General features: G+C 50.8%; 1 protein-coding gene and 1 pseudogene across 1 annotated transcript in view; both read right to left on the bottom strand.

The window, feature by feature from the left end:
- GLB1L2 (galactosidase beta 1 like 2) overlaps positions 1-26,952 on the bottom strand; it is a 130,607-nt gene that overhangs the window by 73,463 nt on the left and 30,192 nt on the right. The window lies entirely within an intron of this gene.
- On the bottom strand, positions 10,508-10,624 carry LOC149443952 (U2 spliceosomal RNA; annotated as a pseudogene).

The following is a 26,952-nucleotide window of genomic DNA, read 5'->3' as shown; positions in this document are numbered from 1 at the left end:
ACATTTATATATATATATTGTGACAGTATGAACGGCAAAGTGATGGATGGACGATATGTGTCACCTCGCATGAGGTCATACTGTGAGGTGTAAGGTGGAGTCCACTCCGGGTTTTCGGGGCCACAATGGCAGAGGTGGTTCCGGACCAGAGTTTGGGCTCCACTAATGACCACCAACAGGTGATACAAAAAGGGCAGGGCTGGAGCAAGGAGTTGCTCGTGGCCTGGGACTCAGAGGTATTCTGAGAGGTGTGTGTGTGTGTGTGTGTGTGCGTGCGTGCGTGCGTGCGTGCGTGCGTGCGATACCTACAAGAAAAGGTTTGCTTTTGTTTTGTTTTTGGTGACAGGGAGAAGCCCTTCACCTCTGAGAGAGGAAATGTCTTTTGTTTAGTTAGTGCCTGGATGGCAAGGGTTTATTTTGATGTTTTCTTTATTTTGATATTTTCTGCAAACCTTTTAAATAAAGCTGACAACCAGTCAGATTTTGACGAAAGCCTGCGGTGCGGTCTACCTTTTTCCCAGGGAAGGAGATCCCCCACCTGAGCTAACCCCATATATGGTGGATTTGGCGGGCAACTTCTTGAGCAAGTGGGAAGATGGAGGAAATAATAAGAGCCTTGCTGCAGGCCAATGCAGCACAACGGGAGACAAATCGCCAGTTTGCGGAGGCCCAAGAAGCAGACCGAGAGCTCCTTAAGCAGGTGGCCCAACACCTATTAGAATTAAAGAAGGAATCTGCAGATCCGCTGCCAGTAGAGCAGAAAATGGCACGGGCCAGCTATGTTTTGCAGAAGATGACACCTGCGGATGATGTGGAGGCCTACCTCACAACTTTTGAAAGGGTTGCTGTTCAGGAAGGATGGAAAAAGGAACAATGGGCAGGACTGCTTGCACCATTTTTGACAGGTGAATCCCAAAAAGCCTATTATGACCTGGAACCAGGGGATGCCCAGGACTATGAAAAACTGAAGGCTGAGGTCCTTGCACGCCTGGGTGTCACCATAGCAGTCCGGGCTCAGCGGGTGCATCAGTGGCATTACAGGGCTGACAAACCACCCAGATCTCAGGTGTTCGATTTAATACATCTCTCCAAAAAGTGGCTCCAGCCAGAGGTATTGTCAGGCCCTCAGATTGTGGAGTGTGTGGTCATGGACCAATATTTACGTGCGCTCCCTGCCACTTTGAGGAAGTGGGTTGGCCATGGAGACTCTAAATCTGCAAACGAGCTGGTGGACCTGGTGGAGAGATATGCAGCCGCTGAGGATTTTTTTCATTCACCTAGGCCATACCCCAATGTCACTAGGGGTGGGAAACTATCCAGAAGTTTATGGGGAGTATCCATTTGCAGTCATTCACCTCTCCGTTGGGTAAAGGAACGCATGTAAGCTTCAAGGAGAAGTCCATAGGCCACCTACCAAGGGATCACACAGGAGTATCCAGGAGCTCTGGAGGGAGGCTAGCATACTACCTTATCCTGACCAGTTGATGACTCTAAGGGGAACATATATTGACAAACGCTCATTTTCCTGTTCGTTCTGGTGAGTGTGCATTCCTTCAGCACTATTTTGCACAACGCCTGAGCATCAGGAGGATATGACATAGAGGAGAGCACTAAAAGTCACCTTATTTTATGAACTGTTGCATCTATTCAGTCATTTATTGATTTATTCATTCATTCATTTGAATCATTCATCTGCCTTCACCTAAATACCTTGGTTCTGTAGCGCTGCATTTTTGATTTATATCCAGAAGATCCGGTAAGACTGTTCCATGGGCCAAAGGCTCAGAAAAAAATGATAAGACTATTGTGTCAGATAATGAGACTGTAGGCTTAGGACCTAGAGACTGGCCAAATAGGTCAGGAAGGTCCCCAAAGCCGTTTAGAGGGTTAGGTACTGAACATATCAAATGTTATCGGTGTCATGCGTTAGGTCATATTGCTGCAAACTGTCCTTTAAATGATGAACCTATGCAATGTGAAAATGCGTATGTAGGAAAATGCATGTCTCTTTTTGCACAGGTGGTATGTACTGCAGCATGTCAGAAACGCATGGAAAAACAAATGTGTGTGATTGCAATTGATGAAAAGCCAGTAACTGCTCTGCTAGACTCGGGTAGTGTTGTGACCTTGGTTAAAAGTGATTTGGTAAACCCTGCAAGCTTACACCCTAGCACGATTGGGGTTATTTGTATTCATGGTGATACACGTAATTACCAGACTGCTATGGTGGAGATTGATACCCCCTGGGGCCCTGTGACCCATTCAGTGGGGGTGGTGCCCTCTCTGCTTCATGAAGCCATAGTGGGGAGAGATTTTCACCATTTCTGGAAGTTATGGGATAAGGAGGGGAGTCAGGAGGACCGAGCTCCCCCTGCTGGGGAAACACTGAAATCTCCTGAACTCACTCCTGACCCCTTTGACGGCAAGGTGGAAGGGGAAACTGTTGGTGTGTCCAAGGAAGGTTTAGACCAGTGGTTCTTAACCTGGGTTCGATCGAACCCCAGGGGTTCGGTGAGTCAGTCTCGCGGGTTCGGCGGAGGTGAAGACCTACACCCGACTCATACGATTCGTGCAGTAAATATTCATTATTTTGTTTTTGTGTGAAAATCATGTTTTATTGATTTTGTTCTTAATGGTTTTGTTCATTTTGTGCACCTATGTATAAATATATACCTAAATATATACCTATGTTTTGAATTTGAAAAATCATATTTTATTTTTCCAATTAAGAAGGGTTCAGTGAATGCGCATATGAAACTGGTGGGGTTCAGTACCTCCAACAAGGTTAAGAACCACTGGTTTAGACCTTTCTCTGTAATGGCTGGGGAGCAGGAGGAGTTGGATCCAATCCCAGACATTGAGGATACGGAACAAGAAATTATCTCGGGTCCTAGTGGGAGTGGACAGAATGTCGTACCTGACCTGGAGGTCAGAAAGGAGGATTTCTGTACAGAACAGCTGAAAGATTCCACTCTTAATAGAGCCAGAGAAAATATTAAAATGGTTGATGGGGAACCAGTTGAAAATGATGTAGGGGTGTCTTTTCCCTACATGGCGCTTAACAATAACTTGCTGTATCAAGTGGTAAAGCAAGGGGAGGAGGTGGTAGAACAGTTAGTGGTCCCCAAACCCTTTCGCCGGATGGTACTGGATTTAGCCCATGGGCATATAATGGGTGGACACCTGGGTGTAGAGAAAACAAAGGAGAGAATAACCCAGAGATTCTTTTGGCCAGGCTTACATGGAGACGTCAAAGCGCATTGTGAGTCATGCCCGGAATGTCAATATTCTGCGCCCTCACCCCATTTTCGCAGTCCGCTAGTACCTCTACCCATAATTGAAGTACCGTTTGAAAGAGTGGGCATGGATCTAGTGGGTCCAGTAGTAAAGTCTGCCCGGGGCCATCAGCACATACTGGTGATACTTGTGTAGCAGGCTCCTTGTACAAGAGGATTCAGAAGGAATCACATGATCAGCAGTCAGTCCTTTCTCTCTCTCTCTCTCCTATTTGTAAAACCTGGGCATTCTGCCAAGTTCATGACTCATCCACTACACAGCAAAGAACGCTGGGAGGGGGAGGAAGCAGGAAGTGAAGGGGAGAACAGAGAGACACAAGGCTGGAGAAAAGACAGGGACATGTGGAGCCCGTCCAAGCAGAGGAGGAGGCACTACAGCACCCAGCGCGGATAGAGGGACCCTGCTGTGTGTTCAGAGTCTGGTGAGCTGTCCCCCTGGGGAGAGTAAGACACACCATTTACACTTTGCATATAGACTGGGACATCTGCACCCCACTGCTGGGATCTCACCCATCCGGGGCCCTGTGCAAGCCACAGATCCCCATGCCTGCTTTGCCCCTCACCACCAGTGTAATTGAGACTGTCCGCCCCGGGGACTGACACATACTGGGAGATTGCATCCTGCGACTGCCCCTGGTCTTGGGGTGCTTTGTGTTGCATTTAGACACTGAGGTTGGACCCTCTCAGCCCAGAAACCTAGTGAAATTGGATGTAACCCACACCAGCTGAAACTCCAAAGAAGCCTTCAGCTGCTATTTACTTCATTGTAAGGACTAAACGTGCACCAACTAGAGCTCCACCGTTACAAGGACTAAAGTGGGGGAATCTGGCTTAGTAGCCTTATTAGAGGTACCTCTTTATTGCATTCTGTTCTGACTCTGAGGTGATTTTTGGCTAATGCCCCTCAGGAGCAGAATCATACACCGGTGTGGGTAATACATTTCATTGATAGAGTATAAGTAAGTTTATTTGTTTGATATCAGTTGTATTCTGCTTAAAGTGCGACTCTGCCATCCGGAGACTCTTGGCTGTGAAGCCCTCTAGTGGCAGACCAAATTTACTGCATTGCACAAAGAAGAAAAGTAAGTTTGAAGTTGAAAGGGGAACCCCACCCCTCTACACTGCATTTCATTCTCCATAAAATTGTTCTTGTTTCATTTAACCGTGTCAGCAAATTTCTTGGCGGGGTATTTGCTATTCATTACCAGTTGTGCCAGAGGGATTGGGTTTGCTTAGGGTTGGATCTATTGAGCGCAGGACCCATAATATATTCCAGCTTGTCCCAAGGGGCAGTGCTACACTTGACTATGCCACCAGGTATCCTGAAGCCATCCCCTTGCGTAATTCCTCAGCTAAAAATATCGCCAAAGAGCTTGTTCGGGTGTTTAGTCGTGTAGGTATTCCAAAGGGGATGTTAACGGATCAGGGCATGCCATTTATGTCTAGAGTTATGAAAGAGTTATGCAGATTGTTCAAAATCTCCCATCTCCGGACCTCGGTCTACCACCCCCAAACCGATTGGCTTGTGGAAAGGTTTAACAAGACCCTTAAGAATATGTTAAAAAAGGTGGTGGACAAAGATGGGAGAAATTGAGATTTTTTGCTACCATATCTCATGTTTGCTATACGGGAAGTACCTCGGGCATCTACAGGATATTCACCTTTTGAATTACTGTATGGTAGACATCCCAGGGGATTGCTAGATGTTGCAAAAGAAACCTGGGAGACAGAGTCCACACCCTATAGAAGTGTCATCGAGCATATCTCACAGATGCAGGATAGAATCGCAGCTGTCATGCCACTTGTTCGGGAACACATGGAGCAAGCCCAGGAGGTCCAGAGAAGGGTTTATAACCGAGTTGCCAGGATCCGTACCTTCAACCCTGGGGATAGAGTGCTGGTGCTAGTCCCCACCGTGGAAAGTAAATTCCTTGCAAAGTGGCAAGGTCCATTTGAAATTAGGGAGAAAGTGGGGGAAGTAAATTATAAAGTTTACCAGCCAGAAAAAAGAGAACCCGAACAAATCTATCATGTTAATCTCTTAAAACCTTGGAAAGACAGGGAAAGTTTGTTGGCAGTACCAAGCCCCCAAAAGGACGTGGTTCCCGTGGCCCCTCAGGTACCTATAACGGAAACCTTGTCAGTAGCCCAACAAAATGATGTTAAGGAGTTTGTGAGGAAAAATGGAGATTTCTTCTCTCACCTACCTGGACTGACGACGGTCATATAGCATGACATAGTTACCCAGCCCGGGGTCCACGTAAATGTCAAGCCCTATAGAATACCCGAGGCCAGGCGGGAAGCAGTGGCAAAGGAAATAAAGGACATGTTAGAGTTGGGAGTGATTGAGGAATCTCACAGTGAGTGGTCGAGTCCCATAGTGTTGGTCCCTGTCAAGGTCCTACCTTTTCCCAGAGGTTATGTTACTCCATGTGCTGGCATCCATCTTGGATTTATGCTGAGCATGGTGGGAAGCTTTTATGCCTTCAGGTCTCTGAGGTCCATCCCCCAGAGGGGTGTGGCTGAGTACATATAAGCCTGTGATCCGCACATGCTCTTTGCACTTGTGTCTTGGTCTTGCTACAGCTCTGTGTATATGCTCGTGACTCTTCTGGTATTTGACTCGGCTTGTGACTAGACCATTCTCTGTGTTTTCCTTCGATCTGACCTTCCGTTGCTGAACCCGGCCCGTGACCTGTGATTCTCTGTCTACTGTTCTGTACTGTTTTGTCCCGTTGTTGTTGACCCAGCTTGCCTGACTACGCTATTGTCATTCTCACCAGCTACACACCATTGGCGGCGGCGGCCATTACCGCAGCCGGGGTGTCTCAGGGGCCGCGACCTGGTACCTGGCTGCGTCAAGTCCATCCCCACCATCAGGGGCCCTGGTGAAGGGCAGCCTGGGACTTAGACTCCGCGCCCTGAGGGACTTCGGTCTGTTGGTGGTGGTTGTCGTCAGCCAGTGCGTTACCCTGCCACTAGGCCTACCTGTCTGTTCCACAGCCCTGCCCTGACAGTCCCAAAGCCAGATGGAAATATTCGTTTCTGTAATGATTTCAGAAAACTGAACAGTGTGTCTAAATTTGATGCGTACCCGATGCCTCGGGTGGATGAGCTCATTGACAGGTTGGGAACGGCTCGGTACATAACCACCTTAGATCTGACCAAAGGCTATTGGCAGATTCCTTTAACGGAAGCTGCAAAAGAAAAGACGGCATTCTCCACCCCGAGGGGTCCTTTCAGTATAAGCGGATGCCGTTTGGTTTACATGGTGCTCCGGCATCATTCCAACGAATGATGGACAAAACGCTAAGACCACATCGCCAATATGCAGCTGCCTATTTGGACGATGTCGTCATCCACAGTCCAGACTGGGAGTCTCATTTGTCCCGCTTGCAAGCGGTAGTAGATTCGCTGCGGAAAGCAGGTCTTACCGCCAACCCCAAAAAGTGTGCCATAGGCTTGGAGGAGGCCAAATATCTTGGCTACATTATTGGTCGAGGTCTCATTAGACCTCAGATAAATAAAATCTAGGCAATTCAAAAGTGGCCCCAACCTGTAAATAAAAAGCAAGTCCGGGCATTTCTTGGAATCACGGGATACTACAGGCGGTTTATTCCCAATTTTGCCCCCATTGCAGCCCCACTGACAGATCTGACAAAAGGTAGGGGGTCGGTCATGATTAAGTGGAATCCTGAGGCGGAGACCGCATTTCAAAGGCTGAAACAAGCTCTCTGTGCTCAACCTGTGCTTGTGACCCCAGATTTCACAACAGAGTTTGTGGTACAGACTGATGCCTCTGACGTGGGACTAGGTGCTGTCCTGTCCCAAATCAGAGAAGGGGAGGAGCACTCTGTGGTCTACCCAAGTAGAAAACTCAACAAACATGAGCGAAACTATGCCATTGTGGAGAAGGAATGTTTGGCCATCAAATGGGCCTTGGAGGCCCTGAAATATTACCTGTTAGGAAGACCGTTCAAGTTGGTTACTGATCATGCCCCGCTCAAATGGATGTGTGATAATAAGGAGAAAAACAGTCGAGTGACAAGGTGGTTTCTCGCGCTACAAGTGTTCAAATTCACAGTGGCACACAGAGCGGGGAAACTGCAAAGTAATGTAGATGCCCTTTCCCGGGTCCATTGCCTGGTTGGGACAGTTGCTCAGCCGCAGGGGCTTGAGCAGAGGGGGGGGATATGTGACAGTATGAACGGCAAAGTGATGGATGGACGATATGTGTCACCTCGCATGAGGTCATACTGTGAGGTGTAAGGTGGAGTCCACTCCGGGTTTTCGGGGCCACAATGGCAGAGGTGGTTCCGGACCAGAGTTTGGGCTCCACTAATGACCACCAACAGGTGATACAAAAAGGACAGGGCTGGAGCAAGGAGTCGCTCGTGGCCTGGGACTACAAGAAAAGGTTTGCTTTTGTTTTGTTTTTGGTGACAGGGAGAAGCCCTTCACCTCTGAGAGAGGAAATGTCTTTTGTTTAGTTAGTGCCTGGATGGCAAGGGTTTATTTTGATGTTTTCTTTATTTTGATATTTTCTGCAAACCTTTTAAATAAAGCTGACAACCAGTCAGATTTTGACGAAAGCCTGCTGTGCGGTCTACCTTTTTCCCAGGGAAGGAGATCCCCCACCTGAGCTAACCCCACAATAATATATATATATACACACACACACACACACAGAGATATATATATATATATATATATATATATATATATATATATATATACACACACACACACACACACACACACACACACATATATACATAAACACACACATACTGTATAATGAAATGCGTTGATTACAAAATATGAAATATTTTTAAAAATACATTTTCAAATATACTGTATGTCTTTAAGAATACAAATCTACATTTTTGGAATGCATTTACAGTATATTTGAAATGTATTTTTACTTTTTTTTCATATATTATAATAAAAACACATTTCAACATACAGTTATATATATATATATATATATATTATAAAATATATTGAATATGGCCAAAATTGTAGCATTTCAAATATATGTCAATATATTTGGGAAGAATATTTTAAAAATATATTTCAGATATAGTTTTCTTCCATATGGGTTAGGGCACTATTCCTCCTACTGCCACCAATATTGGGAAACCTTTCCTCCCACTGACACCAATTCATCCCTCTGACCCCAATAATGAGTTACTATTCCTCTCACGGACACCAATGATGGGGCACTATTTCTCTCTTGGCTGACACGAACAATGGGGCACTATTTCTCTCATTGACACCAACGATGGATGGGGACACTGTTCACTCCCACCAATGCCAGGACATTTTCTACTCCTACTGGCCACAGTCCAGCACCTCCAAAGTCTAAAGGATAGTAAATTGGCCCTTTGTTTAGAAAGTTTGGAGACCCCTGACCTAGAGTAAAGCTGGGCATAGATGGATTGCTTCTTGACCGCTTCAGCGGGGACCAACCAAGATTCGATTAATCTATGGGCAGACTGGTTGTACTGAAGTTAATCCATTGATCACCCAGCCTGTCGGATTTTTTACTGCCGGAGGCTATAGCCACCAGCAGTGATCATTGTGTTCTGTCGGCAAAACACAATAGTGCTACAGGAGGGATTCCACCATCAACAAAATGACTGTGTTGATAGGGAAATTGAGCAATTTGTTTTTGCAGCCCATGGTTGCAGGAAAGAAAATCGCATAATCTATGGCCGCCCTTATTCTCTATGGAAGTGCAATATTGTCAGTACTTCAGAGCCGCCATCAATAAATTCAATTAGCAGCCCGGCAAAGAACACGCATTGTAAAACTTCAGCTCTGCCGCATATTTTTCCTGCCCTTCTCCCCACCCTAGGTCATGGATGTGAAGGAGCCCCTATTGTGTTTGTGAACTTTGTATACAAAGGCATTTATTGTCCCCTGCTCAGCAACAGTGTAATTAGGACAACAAAATATCAGGCTTTAGTACGACTTTACAACTTTTAAGTTCACCTTTTGTAACGTGTACATGTTATGCCCATATTCAGGGCACAACATAATTATATAGTTAGTCTGGCTGAAAAAAAAGGCAAAAGTCCATCCAGTTCAACCAGTAACATGTTCCTGCACCCCACCCGATCCTTAGTTGTGACAGCGGGTTGGGGATCCTCTCCTCTCACAATTTAAAAAATTGGGGCTGTGTGGGGCTCCGCCCACCCTGCCATGTCATTCATTCACAGAGTTCCACTAATGGGAGAACTACAACTACTGATAGCCATTGTTGCTTTTGGCTTGTAGTTCTCAACCAACTGCCAGGGTGCTAATGAGGGCTCTTGGTAGTTAATTGATTCTTCCTGTCATTCAGTATCTGTATGCCTGTATGAGTTATTTTTTTTTTTTTTTAGTCCGCAGAAGTGCGAAAAACGAAAACCCGTAAGTGAACAAAAAACGTGCTAGTGCAAATCCAACACAAAAAAGTGCACTTAGGGGTGTGCTTTGTCCACCCCCTGAAGGGGTAGGGCCTCTACCCTGATCCCCCGGGGCACGAAGCTCCTGACAGGGACCAAGGTTCCCATGTGGTCCACCTAGCCAAAAGGCCTGGCGGACCCCTTTCCTTGTGGCTAGCCTAAACCAGCCACCAAGTACTTGGTAAGGGGGCTCTCCTGAAGAGAAGCCACCCTAGGGACAGGGGAGGAAGGAACCAAAAGGCCACACATCCTCCCCCTAAACTTCAGGGTAGGCCCGAGGACCCACACCCTACAATCCGTGAGGAAAAAAAAAAAAAAACACACATAAGTGAAAGTGACAAAACGTGAGAGAAAAAATAAATTAAATAAGTAAAAATAAAGAAGTGGCCGTGCAGATTGTGCACTGGCTAGGCCCTGAGGCCCGTAGCATAAAAATTGCCCTGGACAAAAGGCCTAGCCCTAAAAGACGCAGTGCAGGAAAAGTGTTTTAGAACAGTGACCACGTGCACGTTTCACACTCGGGATCCCACCCCCATCTGTCACTAAGAGCACCCCTGAGGCGACCACTTTCAAGGGGCACTGTTCCGCGGACTCTCTGCCTCCCCGGCCCCTGGCCAGATAAGGTAGATCCGCTCAAATCAGGAGGAACTGGGCCCCTCTGGCATTCCTGGGGGGAATTACTCCCGGGCCCCAACTGCCTGTGGGCACCTCGGTTTCTGTTCCGCCCTGTATTAACCATCAGGACCCCCATCCTACCAGCAGGGGTACTATACAACCAATCATCCCTGCAAGCAGGAATGATGGTGGAGCACCCCTACTGGACACTGATAAGAACAGATACTACACTTGATCTTAGCCAAAAGGCCGAGAAGAGAAGCCTGTACGAGCTGACAGCTACACAGAGTCTAGGTTCACACCTATCAGTTTGTCCGTTTAACATGATTTCCTATGGGACAGGTTCACATCTCACATTTTTTCACCCGACGCGTCTTTTGGAAAGGGTCAGGGACTTTTTTGAAATGCAAAACACTGCGTTTTTGGTTCTATAGACTTCAATGGAGATGCTGCAGAAAAGCATGTAGTGCGTCTTTGACCTGTTTTATTCTGTCCAGCAACAAGTTAAAAAAAAAAAAAAAAAAAAAAAAAAAAAAAGCATAAAACACATGTGCCGAAAAAAAAATTCAAAAATCCGCTGATCACGGCTGCAATGCTTTACATACAGGCTCCTAGTAAAATAAATAAATGCACCATTTTTTTACCTGCAAAATGTGCATTTATTATTATTATTTTTTTTTTTTACAAAAGGTGAACTTATCCTTTAAGGTCAAGAACCCAGTTTTTGTCGTCTGTACACACACGAGGCCACAGTGGGAAAGTGCTGTTTTGCATGGGAGACTGGTGGAGGCTTCTATGACTTCCAAGGATCACATTGCACATCAGGCTGGAGGCACACACCTGCAAACAAAACAATTGGGTCCCCAGCAGGTGTGCACATCTCAGCTCAGCCACATGTTTTTCCTGCCCTTCTCCCCACCCTAGGTCATAGATATGAAGGAGCCCCTATTGTGTCTGTGAACTTTGTATACAAAGGCATTTATTGTCCCCTGCTGAGCAACAGTGTAATTAGGACAACAAAACATCAGGCTTAATGCAGGCCAAAGACGGGTCGTTTAATTGGCCAAATTTACGAAAAATCGGCTGATATTCACGCCGTTAGTGGGGCCAGCCCGTCGGCCGTTTTTTGTAGATTCTCTTGTTTAGTATTATTGGTCATGCTGGAAAATCCACGAAAAACAGCCGTTTTTCCTGGACATTGGTGCAACGACTGATTTTTTGTTTATCGGCCGAAAATTTGGCCAATAAACGACCCGTCTTAGTACGACTTTACGACTTTTAAGTTCATCTTTTGTAACATGCACGTGTTGTGCCCATATTCAGGGTGTAACATGTTCCTGCACCCCACCTGATCCCTTGTTGTGACAGCGGGTTGGGGATCCTCTCCTCTCACCTGTCACAATTTTAAAAATTGCGACTGTGCGGGGCTCCGCCCACCCTGCCATGTCATTCATTTACAGAGTTCCACTAATGGGAGAACTACACGGTGCTAATGAGCGCTCTTGGTAGTTAATTGATTCTTCCCATCATTCAGTAACTGCATGCCTGTAGGAGCTGATAGCTACACTGAGTCTAGGTTCACACCTATCAGTTTGTCCGTTTAACATGATTTCCTATGGGACAGGTCCACATCTCACAGGTTTTCCCCCGGTGTGTCACAATTTAAAAAATTACGGGTGTGCAAAAGGCATCAAAAGCGTGTCAAAAACACATGTGCAAAAAATGTAAAAAGCATTGCACAAAAGCATCAAAACGCAAACTGCATAGGTGTGAACCTAGCCTGACAGTCTGCAGAAGCCTGAGATTGCATCTGTGATCTGCTGATCGCGGGGGGCAATGCTTTATAGGCTCCTAGTAAAATAAATAAATAAATACACTGCTTTTTACCAACAAAATGTCCATTTATTTTTTTATATATTTTTTTAACAAAAGGTGAACTTATCCTTTAAGGACAAGAACCCAATTTTTGTCCTCTGTCCTCTCACAAGGCCACAGTGGGAAAGCGCTGTTTTGCATGGGGGCCTGGTGGAGGCTTCTAGGACTTCCAACGATCACATTGGTGAGATGGTGATCAGAGGGGGGTGCTGAGAGAACACACTGTGTACACACAAGGTCTCCTGCCGCATTCAGTGAATTCAGTTAGCAGCCTGGCAAAGAAGATGTGAGATACCAGAACTGGCGAGAGGTTTATCTGAACGTGCAGAATTAGGAAGTCACGATACAAATCTCCCCAGAAGTCAGATGACAATGTTCTGATCTGCACGATATAAAAAGTCTTCATTAAACGGCTAATATAAGGATTTGCAGCACCAGAAGTGAATGATAAAGTCAATAAAATTCCAACACAGCTGACTCAAGAATTTGCGGCGGACGGTTCACACTTCCATGTTGCGCTAACATATATGTTACCATACACATCAGCGCAATGCACAGGAACACAGGCAACTGCTGTGCTGCAACGCCATTCATTCAGAACGGCACCCCAGTGCGCAAGAGGGGCTTTGCTATTGGCTAGTAAGGCAAGTCCCTGCTTCGCTCCCGTCTTTGCTAGAACACTGCCACTCCTGCTGAGGTCCAACCCTCAGCCATATTGTGCCCCATTCCATGCCAGAGGCTTCCACACAAAATAACCAGCCATTGACTTTCCCAGGGAAGAAATGTCCACACATTAATAGGATTGCTGCTCCTTACTGATGGTATAAGAAGTCACATCATGTTGACATAAATTCCAGAGTCACTTGACAATACATAATCACATTTAGTGGACGGGCCACAGTAGTCACATGTGAAAGCAATTATCTCCCTCTATCAGCCTCTCCTTCCATCCAGGGTCATTTGTACTCACAGGACTAGTTTTTCTGTAGGCACCTCCTCCATAGGTACCCATCTCCTTGGAGGTTCCAGGGAAATAACCTCACTCAGGGAACTCTTGGCCTGGCCTAAAAGGCCTTTTGCAACCTGTCCTAGCCCTCATCTCTATAGGGGTTAGAAAGTCTACAGCTGGCTCTGCTGAGTGCCTCTTCCCATCCTCCAGCCCTGTCCAATGCCTCCATGTGCTGGCTACTTTTGTGCTGCTCGGGGGTGTATAGCTCCAATGCCCCAACTGCTCTAGTGCTCCTCCCAACCTGGCTTATATCTGGGCCCCGGCTCACCCATGACATCACTACCGGAGGGCTCTGACTATAGGGGGCCTAGCACCTGATGACACGGTCTGTTGTACCCGGACACTATTCTGGCACAGAGTCACCTACTCACAGACTACTCACAGACTAGCTAGCTTCCAGTGTACTAGGGAATGCATCTTTGTTGTAGCGCACTGGACTGTAGTGGATGGGTTGTATGCGATTTGAAGATTGTTATGGTGCATTTGCAACCCATTCATTTTAAATGTTTTTACGTAACATGCGTTAACACGCAACATAACGTGTTGACGCACCGCAAAGAACTGACTGAAACCTATATCAACTCAATCAATTCAAAAGAGGGTTATTCATTTAATTGCACAACATGATTGATTAAATGTTCATGATGATATTTGTATTGTCACCATTGGATCGTGCTTTGCTGGGTTTTTTTGCCTTCCTCTGGTCTGGATGCACTGTGGGTACAGAATTATAACTTTTTTTTTTAATGGCTGAACTGGATGGACTTTTGTCTTTTTTTCAGCCAGACTAACTATGTAACCAGTAGACAACTCAGGCAACTTCTGATGCAAACAGATACGCCCCAGGGGCAGTGTATAGGATGGCTGCATTTATAAGCGTACAGCTGCAAAAAACTACAATTAAGTCCAGGTTCACACCGATGCGTTTCCGTTGCATTTTGTGGAAATGCAAAGAAGTCCATTCACCATGATTTCCTATGTGACACATCTCCGCGTTTTCATCCGGTGTGCTTTTTTGGAAAGGGTCAGGGACTTTCAAAACGCAAAATGTTGCGTTTTTGGTTCTATAGACTTCAATGGAGACGCTGCAGAAAAGCATGCAGTGTGTTTTTGTCTCGTTTTAATCTGGCCGGCAACAAGTTGAAAAAAAGACGCATAAAAAAAAACACAGCAAAAATGCATGTGCAAAAACGCGAAGCACACCGCAAACCGCATCGCTAGGTGTGAACCTAGCCTTAGATAAGAGCTACGGATGCACCGGCATCAGTCTTGACATTCCAAATGGTTCTATTGAATGGCCTAAGGCTAGGTTCACATCTGTGCGGGTGGTGCCGCTGCAGATCCGCACGAACATCCGTGCAGCCGCACCACCTGCACAGAAGAATGGGGAATTAGTTCTAATGGCACGCCACCCGCACTGGAAACGCAATCGTACTGGGAACCGAGGTTCCTGTGTGGGTTGAGTTTTCAGAAGAAGTGCAGGGGCTTCTTCCCTGCGGGTCATGAGGTAGGGGGTCCATTCAAATGAATGGGCTCTTGTGCCCGCACGGCTGCATATATGTGAACCAGGGCTAAGTACACAGAGAGACCAGTTACTGAACAGGAAGGTTTCAACCTGCAGATAAATCCAGCAACTGAAGCCTGTGATAGTAATTTGCTGGTGACAGGTACTCTTTATAGAGAAGCAGTCTTTGTACCTGGAGTCCAACTTTAAGGCTTCATGCAGCATATACTGGGACTTGCTGCACATGCGCTTATGTGCGTTCGCATATATAAGCATTTGTTTTCCAAAAACATTCCCCCCTGCTCATTTTTCACTAGAATCAATTTACACTTGAAAATGCAAAATTCTCCTAAATTCTGCGTCAAGCATTTTTTTTTTTAAGCCTAAAAGCTCCTTTTAGGAATTGATTTTTTTTTTCAGTCTGTAAATGCCCATATCTGCATGGACACATAGGAGAACAGAATTGCTTCTACAGGCTGAGGGCCAGTTCACACCATGACCGCATCTGAATTGCACAGGAACACCCTGTGTGCTCCTCTGATTTAAACCGCATGCAAAACGCACTACATTTGCTGTATGCAGGGGGTGTCAATGAAAAGTTAAAGTGGAGCTCCACCCAAATGGGAAAGCTCCGCTTTAAGGACTGCTCCCCATTAAGGATTGGCACCTTTGGGGGGCGGAGCGGGTACCTGAATTTGACAGGTACTCGCTACCACTTCCGGTCCGATCACCTAGGCGATCGTAAGGTGTCCTCCCTCCCTGTAGTCTTTTGGGACACGTGACGGGTCCCAGAAGACAGCAGAACCTTTCATGAAGTGCAGCGCTACTTGCGCATGCGCAGTGGGTACTCGGCTCTGAATCCGCAAGCTATCACAGCCGGGTGCCCACACTGAAGAAGCCGGCCTCCTAGAATCCAGGACGGCTGGTGAAACGGGCTGCATGGTAAGCCCGAGTAGTGTAGCTCAGGGTTACCGCTCTTGGTATTGAAATTTTACCCCGAGCTACACTCGGGAATACCGCTAAGGAGGTTAAAAGTCAGCAGCTACAGTTTTTGTAGCTGCTTTTATTTTTTGACAGCGCGAGTAGAACTCTGCTTTACCACCCTAAACACACTGCATCTGCCAGCACCTGCCTGCACTGGATCGCACGGTACTTTGGTACCATGTGATCCGGTTGCAGTGCACTTTAAAGTAGTGCATGCATTACTTTTGGTACTGTGTGATTTCAGCCCCTTCAAAATGAATGGGCTGAAACTGCACCACACAGAACTGCATGTGAATTCAGAAGCGGGAACGGCGTGAACCAGCAATAAAATAAAAATACGCCAAACGCCCGTATACGCTGCATTTTGTAAGCCCGGTGTGCATGAGGCCTTAGTGGCTAAACAATATGCGGATATCTGTTTTTTTTTTATATAACCTTGTTTTCTAAAGCTCATGAATTTACTATAACAGTGGTTCTCAACCTTTCTAGCGCCGCGACCCCTTAATACAGTTCCTCATGTTGTGGTGACCCCCAACCATAAAATTATTTTCGTTGCTACTTCATAACTGTAATTTTGCAGTGGGAGGAGTAGTGCCCCATCGTTGGTGTCGGTGGGGGGAGGAATAGTGCCCCATCGTTGGTGTCGGTGGGGGGAGGGGAAATAGTGCCCCATCGTTGGTGTCGGTGGGGGGAGGGGAAATAGTGCCCCATCGTTGGTGTCGGTGGGGGGAGGGGAAATAGTGCCCCATCGTTGGTGTCGGTGGGGGGAGGGGAAATAGTGCCCCATCGTTGGTGTCGGTGGGGGGAGGGGAAATAGTGCCCCATCGTTGGTGTCGGTGGGGGGAGGGGAAATAGTGCCCCATCGTTGGTGTCGGTGGGGGGAGGGGAAATAGTGCCCCATCGTTGGTGTCGGTGGGGGGAGGGGAAATAGTGCCCCATCGTTGGTGTCGGTGGGGGGAGGGGAAATAGTGCCCCATCGTTGGTGTCGGTGGGGGGAGGGGAAATAGTGCCCCATCGTTGGTGTCGGTGGGGGGAGGGGAAATAGTGCCCCATCGTTGGTGTCGGTGGGGGGAGGGGAAATAGTGCCCCATCGTTGGTGTCGGTGGGGGGAGGGGAAATAGTGCCCCATCGTTGGTGTCGGTGGGGGGAGGGGAAATAGTGCCCCATCGTTGGTGTCGGTGGGGGGAGGGGAAATAGTGCCCCATCGTTGATGTCAGGGGGGGGGAAATAGTGTCCCATCGTTGGTGTCAGGGGGGGAGGAATAGTGCCCCATCGTTGATGTCAGTGTGGTGGAGGGGGAATAGTGCCCCATCGTTGATGTCAGTGTGGTGGAGGGGGAATAGTGCCCCATCGTTGATGTCAGTGTGGTGGAGGGGGAATAGTGCCCCATCGTTGGGGTCAGGGGGGGGGAAATAGTGTCCCATCGTTGGTGTCAGTGGGGGGGAAATAGTGTCCCATCGTTGGTGTCAGTGGGGGGGGAAATAGTGTCCCATCGTTGGTGTCAGTGGGGGGAGGAATAGTGCCCCATCGTTGGTGTCAGTGGGAGGAATAGTGCCCCATCGTTGGTGTCAGTGGGAGGAATAGTGCCCCATCGTTGGTGTCAGTGTGGTGGAGGGGGAATAGTGCCCCATCGTTGATGTCAGTGTGGTGGAGGGGGAATAGTGCCCCATCGTTGATGTCAGTGTGGTGGAGGGGGAATAGTGCCCCATCGTTGGGGTCAGGGGGGGGGAAATAGTGTTCCATCGTTGGTGTCAGTGGGGGGGGAAATAGTGTCCCATCGTTGGTGTCAGTGGGGGGAGGAATAGTGTCCCATCGTTGGTGTCAGTGGGGGGAGGAATAGTGTCCCATCGTTGGTGTCAGTGGGGGGAGGAATAGTGCCCCATCGTTGGTGTCAGTGGGGGGAGGAATAGTGCCCCATCGTTGATGTCAGTGTGGTGGAGGGGAGAATAGTGCCCCATCGTTGGGGTCGGGGGGGGGGGGAAATAGTGTCCCATCGTTGGTGTCAGTGGGGGGAGGAATAGTGCCCCATCGTTGGTGTCAGTGGGGGGAGGAATAGTGCCCCATCGTTGGTGTCAGTGGGGGGAGGAATAGTGCCCCATCGTTGGTGTCAGTGGGGGGAGGAATAGTGCCCCATCGTTGGTGTCAGTGGGGGGAGGAATAGTGCCCCATCGTTGGTGTCAGTGGGGGGAGGAATAGTGCCCCATCGTTGGTGTCAGTGGGGGGAGGAATAGTGCCCCTTCGTTGGTGTCAGTGGGGGGAGGAATAGTGTCCCATCGTTGGTGTCAGTGGGGGGGAGAATAGTGCCCCATCGTTGGGGTCGGGGGGGGGGGGGAAATAGTGTCCCATCGTTGGTGTCAGTGGGGGGAGGAATAGTGCCCCATCGTTGGTGTCAGTGGGGGGAGGAATAGTGCCCCATCGTTGGTGTCAGTGGGGGGAGGAATAGTGCCCCATCGTTGGTGTCAGTGGGGGGAGGAATAGTGCCCCATCGTTGGTGTCAGTGGGGGGAGGAATAGTGCCCCATCGTTGGTGTCAGTGGGGGGAGGAATAGTGCCCCATCGTTGGTGTCAGTGGGGGGAGGAATAGTGCCCCATCGTTGGTGTCAGTGGGGGGAGGAATAGTGCCCCATCGTTGGTGTCAGTGGGGGGAGGAATAGTGCCCCATCGTTGGTGTCAGTGGGGGGAGGAATAGTGCCCCATCGTTGGTGTCAGTGGGGGGAGGAATAGTGCCCCATCGTTGGTGTCAGTGGGGGGAGGAATAGTGCCCCATCGTTGGTGTCAGTGGGGGGAGGAATAGTGCCCCATCGTTGGTGTCAGTGGGGGGAGGAATAGTGCCCCATCGTTGATGTCAGTGTGGTGGAGGGGGAATAGTGCCCCATCGTTGATGTCAGTGTGGTGGAGGGGGAATAGTGCCCCATCGTTGATGTCAGTGTGGTGGAGGGGGAATAGTGCCCCATCGTTGATGTCAGTGTGGTGGAGGGGGAATAGTGCCCCATCGTTGATGTCAGTGTGGTGGAGGGGGAATAGTGCCCCATCGTTGATGTCAGTGTGGTGGAGGGGGAATAGTGCCCCATCGTTGGGGTCAGGGGGGGGGAAATAGTGTCCCATCGTTGGTGTCAGTGGGGGGAGGAATAGTGCCCCATCGTTGGTGTCAGTGGGGGGAGGAATAGTGCCCCATCGTTGGTGTCAGTGGGAGGAATAGTGCCCCATCGTTGGTGTCAGTGTGGTGGAGGGGGAATAGTGCCCCATCGTTGATGTCAGTGTGGTGGAGGGGGAATAGTGCCCCATCGTTGGGGTCAGGGGGGGGGAAATAGTGTCCCATCGTTGGTGTCAGTGGGGGGAGGAATAGTGCCCCATCGTTGGTGTCAGTGGGGGGAGGAATAGTGCCCCATCGTTGGTGTCAGTGTGGTGGAGGGGGAATAGTGCCCCATCGTTGATGTCAGTGTGGTGGAGGGGGAATAGTGCCCCATCGTTGATGTCAGTGTGGTGGAGGGGGAATAGTGCCCCATCGTTGGGGTCAGGGGGGGGGAAATAGTGTCCCATCGTTGGTGTCAGTGGGGGGGGAAATAGTGTCCCATCGTTGGTGTCAGTGGGGGGAGGAATAGTGCCCCATCGTTGGTGTCAGTGGGAGGAATAGTGCCCCATCGTTGATGTCAGTGTGGTGGAGGGGGAATAGTGCCCCATCGTTGATGTCAGTGTGGTGGAGGGGGAATAGTGCCCCATCGTTGATGTCAGTGTGGTGGAGGGGGAATAGTGCCCCATCGTTGATGTCAGTGTGGTGGAGGGGGAATAGTGCCCCATCGTTGATGTCAGTGTGGTGGAGGGGGAAATAGTGCCCCATCGTTGATGTCAGTGTGGTGGAGGGGGAAATAGTGCCCCATCGTTGATGTCAGTGTGGTGGAGGGGGAAATAGTGCCCCATCGTTGATGTCAGGGGGGGGGAAATAGTGTCCCATCGTTGGTGTCAGTGGGGGGGGAAATAGTGTCCCATCGTTGGTGTCAGTGGGAGGAATAGTGCCCCATCGTTGGTGTCAGTGGGGGGAGGAATAGTGCCCCATCGTTGGTGTCAGTGGGGGGAGGAATAGTGCCCCATCGTTGGTGTCAGTGGGGGGGGGAATAGTGCCCCATCGTTGGTGTCAGTGGGGGGGGGAATAGTGCCCCATCGTTGGTGTCAGTGGGGGGGGGGAATAGTGCCCCATCGTTGGTGTCAGTGGGGGGGGGAATAGTGCCCCATCGTTGGTGTCAGTGGGGGGGGGAATAGTGCCCCATCGTTGGTGTCAGTGGGGGGGGGAATAGTGCCCCATCGTTGGTGTCAGTGGGGGGGGGAATAGTGCCCCATCGTTGGTGTCAGTGGGGGGGGGAATAGTGCCCCATCGTTGGTGTCAGTGGGGGGGGAATAGTGCCCCATCGTTGGTGTCAGTGGGGGGGGGAATAGTGCCCCATCGTTGGTGTCAGTGGGGGGGGGAATAGTGCCCCATCGTTGGTGTCAGTGGGGGGGGGAATAGTGCCCCATCGTTGGTGTCAGTGGGGGGGGGAATAGTGCCCCATCGTTGGTGTCAGTGGGGGGGGGAATAGTGCCCCATCGTTGGTGTCAGTGGGGGGGGGAATAGTGCCCCATCGTTGGTGTCAGTGGGGGGGGGAATAGTGCCCCATCGTTGGTGTCAGTGGGGGGGGGAATAGTGCCCCATCGTTGGTGTCAGTGGGGGGGGGAATAGTGCCCCATCGTTGGTGTCAGTGGGGGGGGGAATAGTGCCCCATCGTTGGTGTCAGTGGGGGGGGGAATAGTGCCCCATCGTTGGTGTCAGTGGGGGGGGGAATAGTGCCCCATCGTTGGTGTCAGTGGGGGGGGGAATAGTGCCCCATCGTTGGTGTCAGTGGGGGGGGGAATAGTGCCCCATCGTTGGTGTCAGTGGGGGGGGGAATAGTGCCCCATCGTTGGTGTCAGTGGGGGGGGGAATAGTGCCCCATCGTTGGTGTCAGTGGGGGGGGGAATAGTGCCCCATCGTTGGTGTCAGTGGGGGGGGGAATAGTGCCCCATCGTTGGTGTCAGTGGGGGGGGGAATAGTGCCCCATCGTTGGTGTCAGTGGGGGGGGGAATAGTGCCCCATCGTTGGTGTCAGTGGGGGGGGGAATAGTGCCCCATCGTTGGTGTCAGTGGGGGGGGGAATAGTGCCCCATCGTTGGTGTCAGTGGGGGGGGGAATAGTGCCCCATCGTTGGTGTCAGTGGGGGGGGGAATAGTGCCCCATCGTTGGTGTCAGTGGGGGGGGGAATAGTGCCCCATCGTTGGTGTCAGTGGGGGGGGGAATAGTGCCCCATCGTTGGTGTCAGTGGGGGGGGGAATAGTGCCCCATCGTTGGTGTCAGTGGGGGGGGGAATAGTGCCCCATCGTTGGTGTCAGTGGGGGGGGGAATAGTGCCCCATCGTTGGTGTCAGTGGGGGGGGGGAATAGTGCCCCATCGTTGGTGTCAGTGGGGGGGGGAATAGTGCCCCATCGTTGGTGTCAGTGGGGGGGGGAATAGTGCCCCATCGTTGGTGTCAGTGGGGGGGGGAATAGTGCCCCATCGTTGGTGTCAGTGGGGGGGGGAATAGTGCCCCATCGTTGGTGTCAGTGGGGGGGGGAATAGTGCCCCATCGTTGGTGTCAGTGGGGGGGGGAATAGTGCCCCATCGTTGGTGTCAGTGGGGGGGGGAATAGTGCCCCATCGTTGGTGTCAGTGGGGGGGGGAATAGTGCCCCATCGTTGGTGTCAGTGGGGGGGGGAATAGTGCCCCATCGTTGGTGTCAGTGGGGGGGGGAATAGTGCCCCATCGTTGGTGTCAGTGGGGGGGGGAATAGTGCCCCATCGTTGGTGTCAGTGGGGGGGGGAATAGTGCCCCATCGTTGGTGTCAGTGGGGGGGGGAATAGTGCCCCATCGTTGGTGTCAGTGGGGGGGGGAATAGTGCCCCATCGTTGGTGTCAGTGGGGGGGGGAATAGTGCCCCATCGTTGGTGTCAGTGGGGGGGGGAATAGTGCCCCATCGTTGGTGTCAGTGGGGGGGGGAATAGTGCCCCATCGTTGGTGTCAGTGGGGGGGGGAATAGTGCCCCAGTGGGGGGGGGAATAGTGCCCCATCGTTGGTGTCAGTGGGGGGGGGAATAGTGCCCCATCGTTGGTGTCAGTGGGGGGGGGAATAGTGCCCCATCGTTGGTGTCAGTGGGGGGGGGAATAGTGCCCCATCGTTGGTGTCAGTGGGGGGGGGAATAGTGCCCCATCGTTGGTGTCAGTGGGGGGGGGAATAGTGCCCCATCGTTGGTGTCAGTGGGGGGGGGAATAGTGCCCCATCGTTGGTGTCAGTGGGGGGGGGAATAGTGCCCCATCGTTGGTGTCAGTGGGGGGGGGAATAGTGCCCCATCGTTGGTGTCAGTGGGGGGGGGAATAGTGCCCCATCGTTGGTGTCAGTGGGGGGGGGAATAGTGCCCCATCGTTGGTGTCAGTGGGGGGGGGAATAGTGCCCCATCGTTGGTGTCAGTGGGGGGGGGAATAGTGCCCCATCGTTGGTGTCAGTGGGGGGGGGAATAGTGCCCCATCGTTGGTGTCAGTGGGGGGGGGAATAGTGCCCCATCGTTGGTGTCAGTGGGGGGGGGAATAGTGCCCCATCGTTGGTGTCAGTGGGGGGGGGAATAGTGCCCCATCGTTGGTGTCAGTGGGGGGGGGAATAGTGCCCCATCGTTGGTGTCAGTGGGGGGGGGAATAGTGCCCCATCGTTGGTGTCAGTGGGGGGGGGAATAGTGCCCCATCGTTGGTGTCAGTGGGGGGGGGAATAGTGCCCCATCGTTGGTGTCAGTGGGGGGGGGAATAGTGCCCCATCGTTGGTGTCAGTGGGGGGGGGAATAGTGCCCCATCGTTGGTGTCAGTGGGGGGGGGAATAGTGCCCCATCGTTGGTGTCAGTGGGGGGGGGAATAGTGCCCCATCGTTGGTGTCAGTGGGGGGGGGAATAGTGCCCCATCGTTGGTGTCAGTGGGGGGGGGAATAGTGCCCCATCGTTGGTGTCAGTGGGGGGGGGAATAGTGCCCCATCGTTGGTGTCAGTGGGGGGGGGAATAGTGCCCCATCGTTGGTGTCAGTGGGGGGGGGAATAGTGCCCCATCGTTGGTGTCAGTGGGGGGGGGAATAGTGCCCCATCGTTGGTGTCAGTGGGGGGGGGAATAGTGCCCCATCGTTGGTGTCAGTGGGGGGGGGAATAGTGCCCCATCGTTGGTGTCAGTGGGGGGGGGAATAGTGCCCCATCGTTGGTGTCAGTGGGGGGGGGAATAGTGCCCCATCGTTGGTGTCAGTGGGGGGGGGAATAGTGCCCCATCGTTGGTGTCAGTGGGGGGGGGAATAGTGCCCCATCGTTGGTGTCAGTGGGGGGGGGAATAGTGCCCCATCGTTGGTGTCAGTGGGGGGGGGAATAGTGCCCCATCGTTGGTGTCAGTGGGGGGGGGAATAGTGCCCCATCGTTGGTGTCAGTGGGGGGGGGAATAGTGCCCCATCGTTGGTGTCAGTGGGGGGGGGAATAGTGCCCCATCGTTGGTGTCAGTGGGGGGGGGAATAGTGCCCCATCGTTGGTGTCAGTGGGGGGGGGAATAGTGCCCCATCGTTGGTGTCAGTGGGGGGGGGAATAGTGCCCCATCGTTGGTGTCAGTGGGGGGGGGGAATAGTGCCCCATCGTTGGTGTCAGTGGGGGGGGGGAATAGTGCCCCATCGTTGGTGTCAGTGGGGGGGGGAATAGTGCCCCATCGTTGGTGTCAGTGGGGGGGGGAATAGTGCCCCATCGTTGGTGTCAGTGGGGGGGGAATAGTGCCCCATCGTTGGTGTCAGTGGGGGGGGGAATAGTGCCCCATCGTTGGTGTCAGTGGGGGGGGGGAATAGTGCCCCATCGTTGGTGTCAGTGGGGGGGGGAATAGTGCCCCATCGTTGGTGTCAGTGGGGGGGGAATAGTGCCCCATCGTTGGTGTCAGTGGGGGGGGGAATAGTGCCCCATCGTTGGTGTCAGTGGGGGGGGGAATAGTGCCCCATCGTTGGTGTCAGTGGGGGGGGGAATAGTGCCCCATCGTTGGTGTCAGTGGGGGGGGGAATAGTGCCCCATCGTTGGTGTCAGTGGGGGGGGGAATAGTGCCCCATCGTTGGTGTCAGTGGGGGGGGGGGAATAGTGCCCCATCGTTGGTGTCAGTGGGGGGGGGGAATAGTGCCCCATCGTTGGTGTCAGTGGGGGGGGGGGAATAGTGCCCCATCGTTGGTGTCAGTGGGGGGGGGGAATAGTGCCCCATCGTTGGTGTCAGTGGGGGGGGGAATAGTGCCCCATCGTTGGTGTCAGTGGGGGGGGGAATAGTGCCCCATCGTTGGTGTCAGTGGGGGGGGGAATAGTGCCCCATCGTTGGTGTCAGTGGGGGGGGGAATAGTGCCCCATCGTTGGTGTCAGTGGGGGGGGGAATAGTGCCCCATCGTTGGTGTCAGTGGGGGGGGGAATAGTGCCCCATCGTTGGTGTCAGTGGGGGGGGGAATAGTGCCCCATCGTTGGTGTCAGTGGGGGGGGGAATAGTGCCCCATCGTTGGTGTCAGTGGGGGGGGGAATAGTGCCCCATCGTTGGTGTCAGTGGGGGGGGGAATAGTGCCCCATCGTTGGTGTCAGTGGGGGGGGGAATAGTGCCCCATCGTTGGTGTCAGTGGGGGGGGGAATAGTGCCCCATCGTTGGTGTCAGTGGGGGGAGGAATAGTGCCCCATCGTTGGTGTCAGTGGGGGGAGGAATAGTGCCCCATCGTTGGTGTCAGTGGGGGGAGGAATAGTGCCCCATCGTTGGTATTAGTGACAGCCTGGGCTCGCTCTCTCACTTACCTGTCAGCTGTCTTCCTTCTCTGGCCGCTCTCCTCTTCACTTGCTCCGGCAGCTCCCTCGATCTTCTTTGATGTACGCGCGCTGCCGCTCGGCTCCTCCTCTCCAAGCTCCACCTCCTCGCCGGTGATTGGCCGCCTGTGTGCCTCTCCTGAGCTACAGTTCCGGTGGCCAATCAGCGGCGAGGAGGCGGAGGTGTGGCCAGGTGACAGGAGCAGCGTATCATCCCGCCCACACATCGCCGGAGAGAGGAGCGGTGTCTCGGTTCCTAAGACCATCGGAAATATGTGTTTTCCGATGGTCTTAGGCGACCCCTGGGAAATGGTCGTTCGACCCCCAAAGGGGTCGCGACCCCCAGGTTGAGAACCGCTGTACTATAAGAAGCAGAAGCACAGCCTGGGGTGCACATCCCACCGGCTAAGGACCTGTACTGTCATACTGCAGCATATCTCAGCCATCTCTGGTACACATTTTGTGCCCATTAGGACCTATCACTGTCTAGGCTGTAAATACAGAGCCGGGATCTTGTCACACGTGTCTACATACACCTGGGACTGCAGGAGCTGCTGCTGACAGACGTTAAGTGTACATTATACAGATCCTGTGTTTTTATTTCCATTTGAAGTGAGAAAAGCTAATTTAGGGTGTGAAATATTTATTATTATTACTACAGGTACTTACATTACGCTGTCAATTTACATATATATTGTACATTCACATCAGTCCCTAACCCTCAAGGGGTGTACAATCTAAGGTCTCTGTGACGGGAGTGACTTTGGGTGGGGGGGCCAATGGAACACAGCTCACTTTGGAGAGGTGGGGAGACCCCTGTCTCAGCTCCCCATATCCCTTTTATGTGTAAGTCAGCCTGTGCCTGTTAGGGGTACAGGGTGAAATGTATAGGTAAATGTAGACATGTATAGGTGGGGTGTGGGGGTTGTTCATTGTTTAATGCCATGTGGTTGTATCCCATTTTTCTATTGTGTGTCTGGCTTGGGAGCAAACTATTATGGGATGTATGTGTTTGTGTATTGGCTTGGTGGGGGGTGTCAGCCATGTGTCTCTTGTTACTAGATTTGGTTTGCCCAGCCCTGTGGCCTTATGCAGGGAGGTGGGTTGTTCCCTTGAATGTATAGATTTTGTGTCTGTGTTAAAATAAAGCAGTCTATTTCCCGTTTGGTCAGCGTTGGTGTCCGTGGATCTGTGTTCGGACAGGGAAGTGGGAGTCTTCTACTAGTGGGAAATACCCTAGTGCAGTCAGGGTCCAGTTCAGTTACAGTCATACATACACATACTAGGACCAATTTAGACAGGAGCCAATTCACCTACCAGCATGTCTATGGAGTGTGGGAGGAAACCCACGCAGGCACAGGGAGAACATGCAAACACCAGGCAGGTGGTGCCGTGGTTGGGATTCGAACCAACGACCCGAGTGCTGCCAGGTGGAAGTGCTAACCATTTAGCCACTGTGCTGCCCATATTGGGTATCTATATAGTTGGTTCATGCAAATTTAGAGTTTGACATACTGGGTATCCATTTACTCGGTGCAACCTCATCTTTTTATATTTTACCAAAGAATTGTGTATTTTATTGCATTTGTGTGCCCCAAAATTAACTTTAGTGTATTTTTTACTTGGGATAATATTGTGTGACATAAAAAATTGGAACTACCACTATTTTATTCTCTAGGTTGTCTGCTTTCAAAAAATATATAATGTTTTGGGGTTTTAGGTAATCTACGGGCCCAAAATTATTATTATTTTTTTAAAAAACAAAAATGTGCAAAAAAATGGCTCTGACGTCGAAAGGGTTAAATGGGCTGTAAACCTTATAAAGAAAAAAAAATTAACAATCTTTTCATTGCTGATCAATGCAACAGATACCAGAGCAGAAATCAATACTTAATGGACATAGAGTATACTGTATACAGAGCCAGATAGAAGGGCTTCGGGGTAGATGTGAATAATGTTCCACCCAGTCAGCCCTCTGAGCCTGTCTGTCATTAGGAAGTTGCTGAGCCAGATAGTACAACTGGTGCCGCTCCTAATGAGCAGTGTCTGGAACCTGGGGGGGGGGGGCCTCTCTATGGAGACAAGAGCGTTCCAAAAGACAAAAGGAGGAAATTATTGTGTTGTCTGATTTAAGTCTGAAGGTATCCAGACACAATGCAAATTATTAAAATATTTTATGTCCTTGAAAATAATGCAATGCACAATACTAAAAAAAAGAAGAAAAAAAAATAATAACCCTAGCCATACACGCCTAATGTGGCCACATCAGAAGCAGTCACTTTCCGCCATCTACACTAATGGCGTGGATGAAGGAATCCTCTTCGCTGTATACTATAGGGTAGATTTACTAAAACTGGA

Source organism: Staurois parvus, unplaced genomic scaffold (assembly GCF_062004578.1).
Source record: "Staurois parvus isolate SC_StPar_1 unplaced genomic scaffold, SC_StPar_1.0 ptg000820l, whole genome shotgun sequence".
Taxonomy (NCBI): Eukaryota; Metazoa; Chordata; class Amphibia; order Anura; family Ranidae; genus Staurois; species Staurois parvus.
This window is presented reverse-complemented; position numbering and strand designations above follow the sequence as displayed.